The following is a 19,394-nucleotide window of genomic DNA, read 5'->3' as shown; positions in this document are numbered from 1 at the left end:
ACCTATTATTATTAAAATCATGTAATTATAACCTTACATGTTAAGTCTACAATAGCGCACTGCTCTGTAAAGCCTTGTAATTCAGTGTATTTTTCTAAAATATTTCCAATTCAGTGCAAGTAAAGGTTGCTTCACAATGTAGATTTATTTCAACATGAGTGCACATCTCCAACATTATTCTTTACAACACATCCTTTTCAACAATATCAGAAACTATATTCTGCTCAGATAAGTGTTCACAGATATCCAAACCTTAAAAATGACATTTGATATGGAAAACACATTTTGACTTAACCAATTAAGATATTTTCAATGGCAAAATATGCAGGCTTATTTCATATTACGTTCATCCTACTCCCTTTCAATTGTGGGCTTTGTGTATTTACTATCTTACTTTTAATGATAAAAAATATAACGGGTCTCTACTATCGTTTGGGCATAGAAAGTGGTTATATTGGAACTAATGCTTGCTTGTTCACACACTCACACACTCTGTTCCTTCCATACTGACAGGAGCAATCCCCTCATCACTACTGGCTCCTGGCTCTGCTTCTGACACCAAATCACATTTTAAAAATTCTCAGCATAAATCTCCCCGTTTTACAAAGCCTTCTGATCAATTCAGGTCAGTTTCATTAATGTAGTGCTGAATCATCTAGCATCTCAGGACGCTTTTCATATACAAGGATACAAGGATACAAGGAAGTTTATTGGTCATTATACAACAGGTTGTATAATGAAATTAAAATGTGGTTCCCTCTTGATTGATTAATTGATTGTATAAAAAATAAAATTATTAAACATGGAGGAGTTTAGATGGTGCATTTAGTAGTCTCACAGCCTGAGGGAAGAAGCTGCTCTGTAGTCTGGTGGTACTGCAGCGGATACTTCTGTATCTTTTGCCTGACGGCAGCAGGGTGAACAGGCTGTGGCTGGGGTGGCTGTTGTCTTTTAGGATCCTTTTGGCTCTGCACAGGCACCTCACCTCCCCGATATCACTGATGCTTAGTAGATGGGTACCAATGATGTTTTGGGGAGTTTTAATCACTCGTTGCAGAGTCTTCCTGTCCTGGGCCGTGCACATCCCATGCCATATTTTTTCTTCTTTGAACATATTGACTATTACACACTTACTTGCCCTTGTTTTACTTATTTTGTAAAGTTGAGCTGACTCTGAGACAAAGAATTGCACTAGGTCACTTGTAATGATTCAAGATTCAAGAGGTTTATTTGTTACATGCATGATTGTACATGTACAGCAGCAGTGAAATGGGATTGCAATTGCTCCAGCAACTGTGCAAGTAAAATAAAAAATATATATAATATAATATAATATAGTTATCAAGTATATGACAATAAACATGAACTGATGGACATTAATAAACTCATTTTGGGTTCATCACAAGAGAAAACAGTCCAGAAGGAACCTGGTTGAAGTGTGACCCTCCTGCTTATCAAACTTATCAAATGGAGACTATAAACTATAGAATGAGAGACTGAAGAAACAAGGCTGAGTATAATGAGAAAATGAAACAGTTTTATTGAAGTAACACAAAACAACAAAGAAAACAGGAATCCTAGTATTGTCATGGCAACAACCCCAGGAAACTTTTAGTATTAGTGACTAGAGGATGAGACCACCTAACAAAATTGGTCTTAGTGGGCCCTACAACAACAAATAAACTATTTACAAAATGTACACTATTTACACTATTTACACCCCCCCAGGCAGACAGTACCGCCAGACGCAGAGTACTGCTGCCTCAAGCCAAGGCGCCAGACGCAACCAGGGCTTGCAGACCTCGCAAGACGCTAAGGCCTGAACGGAGGGATGGAGAGGACGGTTAGATCAGCCTGCCAGACGCAAGACTGACCCATGACGAAGAAATAAATCAATAAACTACCAATAAAGAAAGAAATCAATCAATAAACTACCAATAAAGAAAGAAATCAATCAGTAAACTACCAATAAAGAAAGAAATAAATCAAAATATTAAGATATAAATTCAACAGGGGAGTGGTGTGCCGTGACAGTATGGACATATGGGCAGGCCACACAGCCAAGAGATAAACTTCTTCTTTGTCTCCTTCTTCTTCATCTTTTTTTGCTCCATTCCCATGGCAACAACCTGAAATAAAACAACAACAACAAAAAAAGTTCAGATCTAATTTGTACCCGGACTGTTTGTCTCTTCATGTCTTCTACAAATAAACTGATGTTTTTGTTTTCATATCACAGCGATACATCTGCGGTGTTTTATGAATGGTTTGTGTTTCACTAAAGTTACAGTTACACAGCACCACAGACGAGGAGTTCAGTTTTAAAATGTTAACGCTAAAGGCTACAGCTAACCCTAACCATGTCATGATGAAGTGTCAATTATGAGCTTGAAAATCCTGCCTGAACCCAACTTTAGGGTAAATAAACACACAATTTGAAATATGTTGCATTACAATTTCTGTGAGCAGCTCCATATCGTCTCAGTTTGAGTGTTAATTTGCAGGGCAGCTCACCTCCTCAGTGCAGAGGAATCCTCCCTCCTCTCCCTACACTCCCTGGGCAGACGCAGCTTCAGCAGGGTCAGCTGAATGCTGAACAGAGTGTTGTCTCCGCTCCTCGTGCTGCCGACAAAGCTCACAGAGGGCTTCGTATAGGTCATGACCTCTGTGGTGATGGCGCTGCAGGCGAAGATGGCGACCTGGGTGTCCTCCATTTGACCTGAAAGAGGTTCACAAGCAGCATTTGTGAGCCATTGTAAAAATCATCCTTTATTCTTATGCTGTTCCTGTGTTCATATCAATTGAATACATAATCTCATGTGAATTTTATATATTTAAGCCCAAGTGAAATCAAAGCCTACCTCTTACTCGGGGTCAGTACTGTGCTGCAGTCTTTGGAGGAAGACTCTGCTTTTTTGTACTTCCTCGCCTCCCTCTGCAGCAGGAGGTGGATGTGTTGCACCAGCTCGGTTTTAAAGGCCGTGTTTTGGAGGCCCTGCAGGCGGCACGGGGTCTCATCGCAGCCTTCAAAGAGCTCAGAGTGGGTCGTCAGGTGTGGAGGTGGATGGAGCAGCTCTGAGGAGGATGCCGGTGGCTGAGGTCTGTGAGCAGCAGGAGGTCCAGGTCTAGCAAACGTTGTGATACTGTCTGTTTTTTGGAAGCGTGCATCATGAAAGCTGCAGGGGATGATGGTTGTGTTTGGCAGATCTCAGCTCTCCACCAAGAAACATTCGCTGGCTGGTGCAAACAGCTCCTGATGACTCTGGATCCTGCTGGGCTGCATGGTACCTCTCATCTGCTCCCCTTCAGGAATATGAGACAAAAAAAAAAACAAAAAAAACCACAATAGGTCAGTGCTCAGTTTGCTAGAAGGCTCAAAGGCACTGATTCCTCTTGTAGTCAATGGGTTAAAAAGCCTTACCCAAGGACATAAAACAGGATATATGCTGTCTCTTGGCGCTCTTGAAGGACGGTGGCCTTGTCCATCTTCACAGTAATGGTGTTGTTGTGGGTGAGCCATTCTCTGCTGTGGTCTTCCATAGTGTCACTGATGACCTGTGAGAGACAGAAAATGGGATGAAGGCAAGGCTTTATGTGGCATTTTTGTTTTCATGTGTGTATGTGTCCCAGATCCATATTGATGTCTAATGTTTGTGGTAAAAATGTTATTAATCTCCCAGATTTTGCAGGAAGGAACCAGTTTCATTCACTAAAATATACTGAATCAACTAAATACATGCAAATGAGCTCTATCAGCCCTAATTAGCTTTCATCCTGTTGTACCTGTTGATGGTGCTGGTCTCTCGGATGACGTCTCCCCTGTCTGAATCTGTGGAAGAAGAAACAAGGTTAGTTTAGGATGAAGACATGGTGGGAGAGGAAGAGGAGAAAAGGAGGAAGGGCTGTAGGAGACGCATAGGAAAAGGAGCAGGAAGAGATGGTGCTATATACTCTTCTTTTGCTCCCCAGTGGGGGTAACTGGGGAGAAAAAGAAGAGAAAGAAGTGAGAGAGGTGGTGAACAAAGTATCTCTTTGTCTCAGTTGATGAAGATGGACGAGGCTGTGTGGAGCTTTCAACAGGAACCTGGAAGAGAGGAGAACAGGTGAACTGCGCCGGACGTCTGACATGTTGACATGAGCTGTTTCAGCTGAGAGGCAGACTGCACAGGAAAATTACAGCATATTCACAGTAACGTGCATAGTAACGTTTACGTAACATTTACACTGTGGTAAACTGGACACATGATTCAAATGCAACAACTTCTCTTTAAATGTAATTAAGACATGCATAAACGGCTGGGTAACTGACCAAGTGAAGTCCAACAAATTCCTGTGGGTTCATATTGACGAATGTCTAAACTTTAAGGGCCATATCTCAGAGTTGAATAAAGGTTGTCCAAATATGCTGGTTTATTTTAATTATGTGTTTTAATTCGAGACTTTTCCTACCACTTGGAGCACTTTTAACTTTATATCAGTCTTTAGTCAATCATCACATAAATTAATGCAGTGTTATATGGTGCAATACCATTCTTTGTTATCTTGAGAAACTAAAGATTTTTAAGAAAAAGAGAGTAAAAAGTAAACAGATTTAAACATAGGTCTAAATTTAATCCTTCTTCATTTTAAACCAGTTTTAAAGTTTGGTGCAACAGAATTTCATGGTAAACTATGATTTAATCTAGGTCAAAAATGAACCCTTGTTGGTGAGACCCAGCGTGAAAACTCTCATTTTTCAGCATATTACTGGAAACATAGTAAAGCATTGGCCGGTGGACTCACCTCTGCACCAGGAAATATTCGCTGGCTGGTGCAAACGGCTCCTACAGGGCAGCATGGTCCCCCACCCCTGCTCCCCTACAGGAACATGAGAAAAAGGAAACAGTTTTATCTCAGTGCTCAGTTTGCTAGAAGGCTCAAAGAGGCCACTTCTTCTTGTAATCACTGGGGTCAAAAGCCTTACCTGAGGACATAAAATAGGACATATGCTGTCTCCTGACACTCCTGCAGCACAGTGGCCTCGTCCGTCTTCGTCATAATGGCATCGTTGAGGGTGAGCCATTCTCCCTCTTCCACGATGTCACTGATGTAGTGACCTGTGAGACAAAGAGAATGCAACGAAGGCAAGGATTTATGTGGCACTTTTGTTGTTATGTGTGACTGTATCCCAGATCTGTATTGATGTCTGATGTATGTGGCATTAGTTACCGGAGTCAATTCTCTTCCCAACGTGAGAGACGACTCCAGTGAGGTGATAGGTGCTCTGACAACCCTGATCCTTTAATGAGGAAACATGATAAGTGTTTTAATATGGTTTTTAAACTACTATCCATGTGTAACTACACAGTGCATATTAACTCAACAGCTCATTGAAAACACTTTTGTCTCTCATCAATTTGTTTTGTTTCTCTTCTCTCTCCCTATTCCTCTCTCACCACAGACGCTTCCAGCTGTGACCTCTGTCTGTCGCCTGAGCTCTCCAGCTGATCAGCTGATGCTGAGAAATACACCACAAAGCCTTGTTTAACTTTGAGACTTAGAAACAAAAGTTGGTATTTCTACGAAGGTTAGCCATTCTCCAACAAGACACAATGTCTTTTACCTGCGTCTGAGATGGATTCTTTGTTGGGAGTTGCCAGAGTCAGCAAAGGTGGGATGGTGACAGCATCACCCAGCCTCCTCATCTGCCGCCCATCATAGCTAAAGCGCTTCATGTGAAGCACCAGCACGCTGTTGAAAGGTGGAGAAAACCGCACTTGAGCAAACCCTGAACTTAAAAGGACAGGCAACACTTGACAGCATCACAGAGGCTGTGGGCAGACTAACCGGGGCAGAGTGAGGAAACTCCTGGTTACGGTGGCCTGGCGGCCGAGGCACTTCTGGCAGGTACACTCCAGCTCTGATGGCTGAGGAACAAACCACAGTCAGTACATCGCCATGCACAGAAAACAAGCAAAACATGTTGACGTCATGAATTTAAAGAGAAAAAAATCTCTGTTCACTGACTTCAAAGAAGAGTTTGAGGCTGTCCTCCAGGGAGGAGCTGACGTCCAGAGAGAGGTTGTTGTGCTCCTCCTCTTGGTACACTTTGTCCCCACAGCTTTAAAAACAAAACACTTTAACAGTCACATCACTGAACACTTCTGTATATTGTCAATGATAAGCAATGTACTTTGTGGTTTAATATTTTAATCTGTGATTAACAGCATGAATATATAGTGAATGCATTATACTGTGAAGTTACCTGGCACAGGTACGGACACACTGTATTTTAAAGTCAAACCGTGCAGTGGGACAAGTGTATCCTGGTGTTGTGGACATGGCCTCGCTCTCCATCTTCAGTCCCATCAAGAGGAGAATCAAAAACTCATGAGCGTCCTGTGAGGAATCAACAAGCCAATAAAATCTGTTAACACACAAATGCTATGCTAAACAATAAACCATGAACGCTTGACTAATTCTAGTACCTGCTGAGAGCCATAATTGTACTCCTCGTTGTAAACGGCCAAGCTGCTCTTGACCGACCGCAGGAGCTTCTTCTTGCCTTTGGAGTCCCACTGACCCTGCCGTGCTCGGTACAGCTCACCAATGTACCTTCACAAAAGGAAATGGAGAGAGTTGTCATTTATTGCTTACTATAATCATCAAGGGAACATTCGCTAAAGGAGGGAATCACTCTGTCAACAGGCAGTCTGCTGTGTGGGGTGAAAATCTCTTAGTGTCCTGCACCTCTGCAGCGGCAGGATGCTGTCTGTCCCGGGACCCCAGAGGGCCTCCTGCCTCATGACATCCCTGCAAAAGTCTGGGATGCTGTAAAGACCCTGCAGGGTGGCATTCATGAAGCAGGTGTTCCCAGCATTTGGGAACCTGGGAGGAAATTCAGGTCAGGAAAAATAAAAAATAAAAATAAAAAATCGTAAGAATGTGTTCTGTAGCCCATGCTGCTTGAATAAACCTACAAGATAATACTGTTTGTTTCAAAAGTCAAGAAGTTTTTGCTAAGCACATTTTTTAAGCCCTGAGCTTTAATATATTTTAAATCTAACCCATAAGAGAGTATCAGTTTTGTAGCTCTCCATAAGTATCAGGAACACTTCAAATAGACAAACTGTCAATATTCACAATGAACAGTCAGTCAGCAAAAAACAGAGGAGTAATTTTGTTTTATTTCACTTGTGCACTTTAATTTGTAATTCAGAAAATTTCCTAATAAAAGAATCTAGTTTCAACTGTGATCCTTTTAGAGCTGCTTGGGAAAGACCATATTTATCAATGTTCTTGTATGGAGTACATTTTAAATTAGCTTTGTTTTTCATTTTAATCAAGTAGTTTTTTATAGCAGGAGTTTTTGTTTCTACTGAAGTATAACATCAGCAAAGTAACAGCACTTTTTGATGAAGACATTAAAGCACATTTTCCATCCAGACAACGATCCTACATCAAAGGAAGAGATTGCCCATGGCAGAGTCAGGACAACAGTGTGATTTCTGTCACATACCCCAGCTCCGTCTTCTTCTGACGTTTTCCGCTCCCGCCATCGATGCTGGATTTGCGGGAGCGTTTTCTATGTGGTGTCTTTGATCTATGAGGTGGAGAGGAAGGGAGAAAAAAGACCAAGACAGGTGATGGGCAAGACAGAGACAGACTCCGGCAGGGATGTGATCATAAAACAAAAAAGAACTCAGTCAAACATGTATCCTATCTCAAAGCACCACAGCTAATCTCTCAACAGTTTCTACAACCGTATGAGTGACCCCATTCATGCTGAAAAAAGGGATACCTCCGCAGAGATCCAGAGGAATGTGGTTCCGAGGGGACATCTGAGGAGAGACACATAAACAGGAGCTAATGAGAACACAGTTTAACAGTGGCAGATGGACAGTAAATCTACATATCTGCTGTTAAATCTACCTTCTTCAGTGCCAGGGATCACAACGGGCACATCTGCTCCGATGGCCTCCGTCTCAGGAATCCTAAAAAAAAAATATATATATATATATGTATATATATATGTATATATACACACATACATATATATAATTAATATTATATATTTTGTTGGCACCCAGTAACATGTTCAGGCTGATTTTCAAATGAGCTGCATCGGCCTTAACCAGCCTTCATCCTGTCCTACCTGTTGATGGCACTGGTCTCTCTGACGATGTCCCCTCTGTTCAGATCTGTGGAAGAAGAAACACAGTTAGTAGAAGTGATGGTGGGAGAGAGGGAGGGAGAGGACGGAGAGAAGGGAGAGAGGGTGGGAGAGGAGGGAGAGAAGGGAGAGAGGGAGGCAGAGAAGGAGGGAGAGGCGGGAGAGAAGGAGGGAGAGAAGGGAGAGAGGGAGGGAGAGGCGGGAGAGAAGGAGGGAGAGAGGGAGGGAGAGGCAGGAGAGAAGGAGGGAGAGAAGGGAGAGAGGGGAGAGTGGGGGAAGCGGGGAGAGAAGGAGGGAGCAGAGGGAGAGAGGGGAGAGTGGGGGAAGCGGGGAGAGAAGGAGGGAGAGAGGGGAGACAGGGGAGAGAGGGGAGTGAGAGGAGAGAAGGAGGGAGCAGAGGGAGAGAGGGGAGACAGGGGAGAGAGGGGGGTGAGAGGAGAGAAGGAGGGAGAGAGGGGAGAGAGACGGTGAGGCTCCTCGGTCAGAGATGATGCTGGAGGAGGAGTAGGAGGTGAGGCGCTCTCAGCAGGAGTCTGAAAGAGAAGACAACAGGACATCCGACATGTTGGTGCAAGCTCCCTCAGCTGAGAGACAGACTGCACAGGAAAATGACATCATCAATAATCGATAATCCTCAACATCAATATCACACTGATCACATGTGACCCCCAGACCGAAGCCTACAGAGATTCAACACTGAACCACAGCCACCAAGAGTGCAGTACAGTCTTTTGGCCAGCAGAGGCAGCACTGACCGCTTGTTTATCAGTGTAGAAGTGATGTTCATGTTATTTCCTGTCTTATCCCTGCTGTGACTGTTTTGAGAAAACAACTTTAATAAAAATCAATATTTTTATTTAGGCTCCGTTTGCAGAACCACAGCTGAAAGCCCCCCTTTTTCCAACATATTTCATTTATCGCTTCCCAGGCCCTGAAACAGGCCACCATGTTTCAATTACTTTTGAATAGTTTGTAATTGGCATTCTAGAGGGCTGAGAAAAATTAATTGTAATTCATAAGACACATGTTAGAGTCACATTATTTAATCACTGATCTTGTTTAAAGTAAACTGTAGCGTAAACGTTAAGGACAGCTAAAGCAGGAGGGAGATCAGGAGCTCGTCCACATTTTATGTTCATCATCACCTTAACCATCTAATTCATAACTGTTGCTCATTTGTTGAGAATCACCTAAAACAAACAGCGGATAGCTTCTCTTGAACAACATAGCTCGTCTGCTAGTTATGTTCTGTTGAAGCAAAGAATTCAAACACAGCTTCTTGTCATTTTTTCATTTCAAGTCCAGGAAGAAAGACTGAGCAGTGAAATGAAATATGTGCTGCCTTTTGGGGAATATGCTGTGTGAAAATGGTGCAAACATTGTTGTGTGTGTGTGCGTAGATGTGTCTGCAGTTGAGTTTATGCCTGGCTGGGTAAAATATGCACACACACAGACACATGCATTTACAGCAGCATTCTGTTGTTCTGCACAAATTCAAAATGCCCAGTGTTACAAGTGTATTTTCCTGTTTGTTGAAATTACAAAGTGCATGTATTTTATTGATGTGTTCTGCCACCAGTATTTTGGATTTTATTTTGCTGCATGTATTTGAGGAGTATATTGTAGCATGGTGTATTTTGTTAAACAAGGTGGTCTAAAAGATTATTTTAGGATTATTTCAAGTTTCCATATTGCACAGACTGGGTCTTTGACGAGTCAAACTCTAAACAGCGCCATCTACCGCTGCTCGGGCTAACTGCTTGTTTAAGATTGTAGTTAGAGGAGCAAGTTTGCTCTTTTCAAATGGAAATCTGAAAAATCCCAGCCTTTCTGCACTCTGTGCTGTTATCTAACCCCAAACACAACAGGATGAAATTAGACTTCATCACTTGTTTCTTCACACCATTTGGTCCGTGCTATTGAATTGATTTATACATGATGCAGAGGTTTTCTAAATAAATAAAGATTAAATAAATAAACATGTTTTAATTTTTTGGTCTTGTAAATTTTCATATGGGCTGTGGAAAGATATTAATCATTTTATAGTTAACATTTTGAGAGACTTCACTGTTTTCTGTAGAAACATTATATTTGGTTTCTATGTTTATAGTTACAAAGATGATAATGTATTTTCCTTATTAATTTTACTTGCCAGATTCGACATTCACAAATGCAAATTTACAAATATAAAACCTCAGTTCTTTGTATTCATGAAGGAAATGGAATAACATCTGCCAACGATTTTTTCCTCACAAATCAAAGAAGTTATCAAAACAAAACAATGACTGTATGCATTTTTTTCAGTGTCTTTAGGTGAGTTTACTGTCATATACCCACATGTTTTTTTTTTTTTTTTTAAGCAGCAGTAACATACAAACATGATTAAAGAACAAAAAGAGGAGCCAAAGTACTAGGCAATTCATTTGTGGCATAAAGGGATTTATTTATTTATTTTTCTTTGGTAAAAGATTGTGCAAGAAGCCCTTTACATTTAATAAAAGCAAAATCATACAAATGTGGAGACAAAATACACAAATAAAGGGACAAAGACTAATAATCAAGTAACATTAGTCAGTAATTTTACATGTTTCAAACACTGTTTGGGTAATTGTTGCTTTTCTATTTTTCAGATTCACTAGAGAATTGTAATCAAGGTTAATATCAATCAGAAATAAGGTCAAGTTTGGTCACTACAAGTTCATTTCACTTTATATACATGGAATTTACCAAAAAGTACACACAGTTGGGTTAAACAGCAAACATTTTTGTCCACAGTTAATCTCAAAATAAATAAAAAAAATATATCATTCTCATAAAACATGACAATTTCTTTTATTTTTCTGATAAACATTTTTAGATATCAATCCAAAATATTTTGGAACACATACAATGGAAAAATAAGTAAAAATTAGTTAAATGCCACAGAAATTACAAGATAAATCAACATCTAGTTTAAACCTTTCCACAGCGAGTCTTACAGGATTCATTCTGTGTACAAATTTAAATAACACCTCTTTCCTTTATTATTTCTGACACAATATTTGTCTGATACTCTCACCATAGACACAAGACCAGGACATTTTCATAGAAGGGGACTTCTTCTCTACAAGGGTACTAAACAAAAATTCTCATTTCTTTTTGGAAAATTTATTACATTTTTTAAATATATTGGAAACAATCGGAAGAATGGTTCAAACAATATATAGACTGGTGACAGAAAAGGAGAAAAATATTAACACAGCTGTCCAAACGGCCAAATATCGGCCCGCAGGGCAGGCGCTTTGTGGTGGAAGTTAAAATTTCTAAAAAATAAAACGTATATTAAAGTGTTTGGATAAATAAAAGCACTCGCTGCATGTGAAACTGGTTCAGATTGGATTATCACGGGACACTGAGGTCAAAAACCCGCACCGGCTCGAGCTTTGGCGGTGTTTTCACGGAGCGCTGTAATCGCGTGCAGTCTCGGCAGCGCTAGAACTTTGAGCGCTCGAACAAACAATTTTAAACAGTAACAAGTATTCCAGCCTCCAATACTTGTTATTGTTTAAAACAGCACGCTGCTAGCCGAGCCTTCTTACCTCTCGGTCGTCCATGTCGCCGGTTCCTGACGAATTTCTCCTTCGGGGTCGCTGTAGATGTGAAAACCGTCGAAAAATCGTCGAAAATCGTCGAAAAATCGTCGAAAATCGTCGTCTTTCTGCTCTCGTCAAACGCGTCCGTCCTCGTCGAGTGCTTAAAAAAAGTGCCGGTTTCCCCTGGAGACGGCTGCTAAGTAGCGACACAAGATCACGTTTTATGTTCTGTGCATAGCAACCTGGCTCTGTTGCTATGGCTGACTGAGACTTTCACACACAGATAGTCATTTCATTTAAAGTTTAAAAGAAAAAAAATTAAATTTTACACAAACCAGCACAAGTACACTGATCTATGATCAAAATAAATGATCAGAAATACAGCTAAATGCAGGCAGATCACATTTTAAATTATTTCAGTGTATTTATGTATGTATTTATTATTATTTATTTTGTTCAATAGATAAAGTTGTATTTTAAGAAGTTCAGTGGTAGTTTTAGTATACTTTAAATAAGTGTGAAATAGTAGGGGAGTCATTTTGAACTTGATCTGTATATCTGACTTCTGTCTCTTTTTTTTTTTTTTTTTTTTTTTTTTGAAACACAAAAGTTAAAATGAAGTATGATAGGCAGTTGAGCCAGAGAAGTAGCACTGAAAAACTCCCTGAAATGTCATCCAGTTTTGGAAATCAGTGAGGACTATTTTGATTTTGAGTGATTCTGCTGCAGACAAGAAAAAACAAATTTAAATTATTTCTAATTTTTTAGCACCACCAACTGATTAAGGATACAAGGATACAAGGAAGTTTATTTGTCATTGTACAACAGGTTGTATAGTGAAATTAAAATGTGGTTCCCTCTTGATTGATTAATTGATTGTATAAAAAATAAAATTATTCAGCATGGAGGAGTGCAGATGGTGCATTTAGTAGTCTCACAGCCTGAGGGAAGAAGCTGCTCTGTAGTCTGGTGGTACGGCAGTGGATACTTCTGTATCTTTTGCCTAATGGCAGCAGGGTGAACAGGCTGTGGCTGGGGTGGGTGTTGTCTTTTAGGATCCTTTTGGCTCTGCGCAGGCACCTCACCTCCCCGATATCACTGATGCTTGGTAGATGGGTGCCAATGATGTTTTGGGCAGTTTTAATCACTCGTTGCAGAGTCTTCCTGTCCTGGGCCGTGCACATCCCATGCCATGTTAGATATAGGGTCTGCCTATTCACAAAAATGTTTTGTTTTTTTTTTTCTTTCTTTTTTTCATGTATTGTCTGGTCTCGTCTTAATCTTATGAGTAAAGTGACCGTCCCTTCAACTTCTGATTTTTTTTTCCTAGGATTTTGCAGGTTTGAGTGTGAGGAGCTGTCGCTGTTAAAACGAGTTAGACTAAAGGTCCCACGTTTAAGTTCAAACTGTCAACAAACTAGTCGTGCTAATGCACTTATCCATGTGCAAGGGCTTAATTTCCAGAACCAGAGCATTAGCACTGGGGGATATTATTCTTTACGAGGGTACTCAACAAATTTCTTTCTTCTTCTTTTTTTTTGGAAAATTTATTACATTTATTACCCTTATATTTTGCAAAACAAATGGAAGAATGTGGATGTAGTGTATGGATTGGTGAAAGACTACTGAGAAAAAAAGCGTATGAATGGAAAATCTGCAAGAGAATTGCTGAAATGTATACATGTCTACAAATGAACACACCCCTTTGTATTTTTGCAAACCAGCACCCCACAGGTTCTGAGTGCAATTCCCTCTGACACTAATGCCGTAAATGCCAGTAAATGTGTATTTGTTTACAAGCTGAAGGATTAGGAACCGGCAAAATCGGCACGCAGCAACTCAGAGAAGTGGCATTTGTTTATGATCACAAACCAGCAAGTCGATAACTTTGCCAAAACAAACTGCAACACACGACATGGCGAGCCAGCTAAAGTAAACAGCTCAACATCGCCACCACTGAAAAAGACAGGAATAGCATGCTGTGTACACTGAGGTACAGAGCCAAACATTTTAAAGGCTCTAAAAATGGAAAAAAAAGACATTATATCTTTGGCTGTACAATTCAACAATCAAGACATTTTCTGACTTCAATTAATTCTGTCGACCAAAATAAACGAGCACAAGAAGCAAAGGATAAATATATATTGTGTTTAATAGAGTACAAATTTTCGTGGAGGACTCATTACACAGAACAACTGCCTTGTTCGAAATAAAATACACAAATTTAAGATAATTTAATAAAACATGGACAATTAAACAAGACTTACAATTAAGTAGGCTTGCACTTCATAGCTGTATGGAGCTTTTTTTTTCCTTGTGGATGCAGACAGCTGGCAAATCCAACTTGCTCCGGTGAGTAAACATGATGAATTAATGACAATTGCAAAACACTAAATCAAGAACCAAAATAAAGCATAATCACAATATCTCTGGTTAAAAAAAAAAAAAAAGAATAGTGCTATCAGTAATATTGCATGTTTTAAAATAGACATTACAGCCCACTCATTAGGAAACCTCACCTATTCACGCTACTCCATTTTGAATTAAGAGGATTGGTATAAGTACAAGTAGGATGAGGAGTGAGGCTGGGAGGGAGGAAACAGTTTCACTTGGAGCAGAGACTTAAACAGCGGTGCAGTGTACAATATGCTGTGTCCCATCACCTCATCCAGCTCCTTTTTTGTCTGGTCCTCCAGATTTCGTATGTCGTCCATCGACAGCTCGATCCAGGTGTCAATCCAGCAGAACAAATTGGTGAACAGTCGCCTCTCTACCTGCAGACAGAGAGAGGAGGGGTCAGGGATACAGAGGATAAATTATCCAATGGTAAAGCAGACAGTGAAACAGGTTACATCTAGTTTCTGCCTTCCCTTTCCTCTGTGCAACAATTCACATTTTGGCCACCAGAAGGCAATATAGATCAAAAGCTATTCTTTGAACAAACCAGAGATGTTCTTGCTTCATGAATGTTTGAAGCCATTAAGTGTTAAAATGAGTAAAACAAATGGAGGTCAATAGGACTTTTCCAGAAAATTACTTACTTACTTACTTACTTATCCTCTTCGTCCCATTTGGGGCATAAGGCTGCAATCATCCGCTGCCACTGGACCCTGTCCCGTGCTTTGGCCTGTGCTTTGTTCCAGGAGAGACCCATCTCTTTCAGTTCCGTCATCATGGTCCTTCGCCAGGTGTTCTTCGGTCTTCCTTTCTTCCTCTTCCCTATCGGGGTCCACCTCAAGGCCACTTTAGGCAACCTTTCATCTGGCATCCTCAACACATGGCCGAACCATCGCAGCCTTCGCTTCTTTATTTCGAGGGACATATGCATGCTTCTGGTCCTCTTATACAGTTCCTCATTTGAGATTTTATTTGGCTAAAAGATGCGGCAGATTTTACGAAGACAGCTGTTGTGGAATATATCAACCATGGCCATATCAGCTTTTGTTACTCTCCAGCACTCAGAGCCGTACAGCAGGACGGCCTTAACATTGCTGTTGTAGATCCTGATTTTGGTTTTGAGGCGGTATTGCTTGGACTTCCAGATATTACGAAGTTGGCAAAACACTCCTCTGGCTTTGTTAAGGTGGGACTTGATGTCTTTTTGTGCTCCACTTTCACTGCTAATGTGGCTTCCGAGGTATGTAAAATCCTCAACACATTCCGATGCCTCTCCATTGATGGTAATAGGAGGGTCTGTTGGGGTATTGATGCACATAACTTGGGTCTTTATGTGCAGACCAGTTTGCTCAGCATAACTGCTAAGCCGGTCAGATTTCTCCTGGAGGTGGGTGTGGGTAGATGAGATGACTGCCAGATCGTCTGCAAAGTCGAGGTCTTCTAGGATGGAGAACAGGGTCCATTGGATTCCACAGGGGCGGTCTGATGTTGTTTGACGCATCACCCAGTCTATTGCAATAGAGAACAGGATTGGTGAGAGAATGCAGCCTTGTCTGACTCCAGACTTCACAGGAAATGATTCCGTCAAGATGTTGTCTACTATGACGCTACATTCGAAGTGTTCATAGAAACTCTTGATGATGTTTACCATTTTATATGGTATTCCATAGGCCCTTAATATTTTCCATAGGCTGTCACGATGGACACTGTCGAATGCCTTCTCGAAGTCGACGAAGCTGACATATAAGGGTGCATTCCACTCAATACACTGTTCAATGATATTTTCGCAGTGCGAAGATCTGGTCTATGCATTCCAGAAAATAAGGTGGAAAAAATATAATAACAATTGTTGTATTTTAAATTGGAAATAATTAACAGATGGTGGTTAAGAAGATATCTCTCTGTGCTTACATGAATGAAATCTAGAACCATTCAGGGAAAAAGATTTTTTTCAGTCCCTCCAGCTATGCAACAATGCAAGATGAAATCCTTTGAACGTGCTGGTTTTACCTTTTGAATTAAGCTCTCCACCTTCTTCTGTCGTCCGAACCAAGCCCGGTGTGGCTAATCGGGAGGACCGGGACAATTCCCGGTGGGCCGGTCTGATGTTTGGGCCGTGAGGGCCGGTGTTCACTTTTTTTATTTTTTTATTTTTTGGGGGCTGGTGTTCAGTCATGGCAGTGGGCTGATCACATATGCTGTTTACCGCTGTCCCTGGGCCGCCTCCACTTTTTTTTTTTTGTTTTGCAGACGCACCCTGACGTAACACGTCTGTGCACTCGGTCAGTGGTGTTTGAAAGATGGAAAATAGAAAGAGCAAGGGTGGCGTGGAGAAGGCAAGAATTAAAAAGAGGAAAGCTCTGGAAACAGACGCAGCCAAATGTGCTAAAATTGGCAACTTTTTCACTAAAATGAGCTCGCCGTTTGAAACGAAAAATGAGGACGATGAAACGGGTAAGGCAAGATGTTGAACTTTGCCTCCAAACCACTGTTCAAGTTAATTAATTATCAAGTCAATGAATTGTGTGGCATTGTGGCATATAACATAACGTTATATAATTTAAATAATAGTATGATGCGACGCCACATAACAGGGAAACTTTGTCTTGTAGCCCCTCAGAGTCAGAAGCAAGATCCAGCACCAGGCATGAGCCCACAAGTCCAGAGTGGGCAGGCAGGATTGCTCATTGAGTGAATAATATTAGAATTAATATAATGAAGATTATGGTGTAGACCTGCTCTAGCCTATATGAAAAGTGTCCTGAGATGCTAGATAAGATAACATAAGATAAGATATTCCTTTATTAGTCCCACAGTGGGGAAATTTCAAGCATTACAGCAGCAAAGTGGATAGAAAAATATGAAGCAAATTTACAGTATAAACAGATAATAAATAGCAGCAAGCAATATAAACACTATAAACAAGGGATATAGAAAAAAATAGAAAATAGATGATTCAGCACTACATTAATGAAACTGACCTGAATTGATCAGAAGGCTTTGTAAAAAGGGGAGATTTGTGCTGAGAATTATGACAATTTTTAAAATGTGATTTGGTGTCAGAAGCAGAGCCAGGAGCCAGTGGTGATGAGGGGATTGCTCCTGTCAGTATGGAAGGAACAGGTGAGCTGTTGTAACACAGTGTGTGAACAAGCAAGCATTAGTTCCAATATAACCACTTTCTATCCCCAAACGATAGTAGTGACCCGTTATATTTTTTTGATTTTAATAATAATAGGTCGTGATCTAAAGTGGACCAGTCTGAGGCATTAAACTCTAGGGCTGAAAATGAGTCCCACTCCGGCCCTGGTCCAAACCATTTGAACTCCACTGTGACTAACTTATAGGCACACATGTGCGGACAGTTAGGGTTGTTGGCGAGTTCATTCTGCAAACACGTGTGCACACACAAACATAGGAAAGTTAAAACAAACGTAAAAAGAAAGAATACAGAAATAGAAAATGAAATGAACCAGAAATTTAAAAAAAAAAAAAAAAAATTATATATAGGAATAAAAACACTAAAGTGATGGATTTATCATAGTAATAGTCTTGCGTCATACAGTCAGCATACAGTCATACAGCATCATTAGGAAAAACCTGAATTTTGGTCTTTTTTTTGTAAATTAGATGAACAATTTTGCAAGCACTTCTTTTTAGCGCTGGGCACTGTATGTTTAACACACAGCGGCCTTGGCTTCATACAGCAAACCACTCATCGCCGGAGATGTTGTGTTGTTGCCCGTTAGTTGCTAACTTTAGCTGACGGCAAGTTAGCTAACGTAATCCAAGCGTCTCTACATCAACAACACAGGTGATTTAGCACTAACTAACGACGCCACGTGTTAAACTAATGAACTAAGTAAGTGATCTGTGTTGTATATTACCTGATAATATTGAGTCACAGGCAAAGGGTTGCCAACTCTCACGCACTGGCCGTGACAGTCACGCATTCAGCCTCAATCTCACGCTCTCACACTCGAGAGAAATCTCACGCCAAATCTGACTTGTTTTCTATTTTAAAATTTGTGTACTACCTGGAGATGGATATTTTGTCATGATAATCTGTTCAGCATCCAGATCCTCAGTTGTTTTTTTTTTAAAGTGTTGGTTATCAGGCCCTCAAATGAAAAGCTTTAATTAATCATTAATTATCATTCATTTGGAGAAAACAGTGTTATTATTTTAGGAAAGTTACAGATAATTGTATTTCTGACTTTCAACATCTTGGTAGGAGCAGTATTTAGGGTCGTGGACATAAAGAGAGGAAATCTGTGTGTCTCCTTCAAAATGACAGACAGTGATTCAGGTATTTAGGTTGGGTTTCTGAACCTCTGGGTTTTATTCATTTACCTTCCTTTTATGCTGTTTTTTTTTAATGTATTTATCTGTGTGTATAAGTGTAAACATGAGTTATCAGTTGCAGTTTCTTGCCTCCCTGCCATGAATTTCAGGGACCGCAATGGAAATAACTCTTGTGACTTTATTGCATTATCCTGACTAATTTTATTATATTGTATGCTCATGTGTGTTCTGTATTTTTAATTAGGCCAAATCAATCAATCAACCAAGTTTGTTTTCAGGATGACTTATAAATATGAGTGGTACAGTATTGAAAGTGATTTCTTTGACAGTCAGTCATGATTGATGCGGTCAGATGATCAAAAATGACAAACGTCTGTCAAACCCGGCCTGAGGCATAATAACCTCTGTAATGTTCATAAAATATTTTACAAATAAAACACAACTCAGAGTAAAGGCAAGGCAAGTTTATGTGTGTAGCACCATTCATACACAAAGCAATTCAATTTGCTTTGCAGACTCATAGAAACACATCAAGGGCTCTAGTTTCCCGGCGCAGCGCGGGGTGGCGCAGTGAGGCGAACCCCGCGCAGAGCTAGTTTCGACCGGCGAAACGGCTGAGGCGGACAGTGTCCAAGTTTCGCAGACGGACTTGCGCGGAGATGGGAGTGGTGGCGCAGCGGGGGGAGGTGCCGACAGATTCGGCTTGGCGGAGTGACAGTTTTGTGCCAAAAGGCTTCGCCGAGGTGCGCCAAAAGCTCGCCTCCTGAAACCACGTCTACTTTCCGCGCAAGGCGGAGCGGAGCCGGCGCAGTGGAAGTTTGGCTGGCTGGCGCACATCACCAAAACCTCACAATCAGCATAAACGGTGCCAATCTCCTTTGATCTGACATCAGCTGTGACGGGACAGTTGATATGGAGATATATGTATGTGCTGATTGTGATCGTAGCATTGAATAGTGTTTTTTTCG

The 19,394-nt window shown here is 40.8% G+C and overlaps 1 long non-coding RNA gene across 1 annotated transcript; it reads right to left on the bottom strand.

The window, feature by feature from the left end:
* Nucleotides 1-7,495: 7,495 nt before the first annotated feature.
* Nucleotides 7,496-7,929, bottom strand: LOC115370388 (uncharacterized). Its single transcript, XR_003929242.1, has 3 exons — nt 7,912-7,929; nt 7,781-7,820; nt 7,496-7,582 (listed from the first exon to the last, which is right to left on the bottom strand). It is a non-coding gene; the product is annotated as an uncharacterized LOC115370388 (long non-coding RNA).
* Nucleotides 7,930-19,394: the final 11,465 nt, after the last annotated feature.

Source organism: Myripristis murdjan, chromosome 13 (assembly GCF_902150065.1).
Source record: "Myripristis murdjan chromosome 13, fMyrMur1.1, whole genome shotgun sequence".
NCBI classification, from domain to species: domain Eukaryota; kingdom Metazoa; phylum Chordata; class Actinopteri; order Holocentriformes; family Holocentridae; genus Myripristis; species Myripristis murdjan.
The sequence above is the reverse complement of the archived record's forward strand: the minus strand, read 5'-3'. Positions and strand labels throughout refer to the sequence as shown.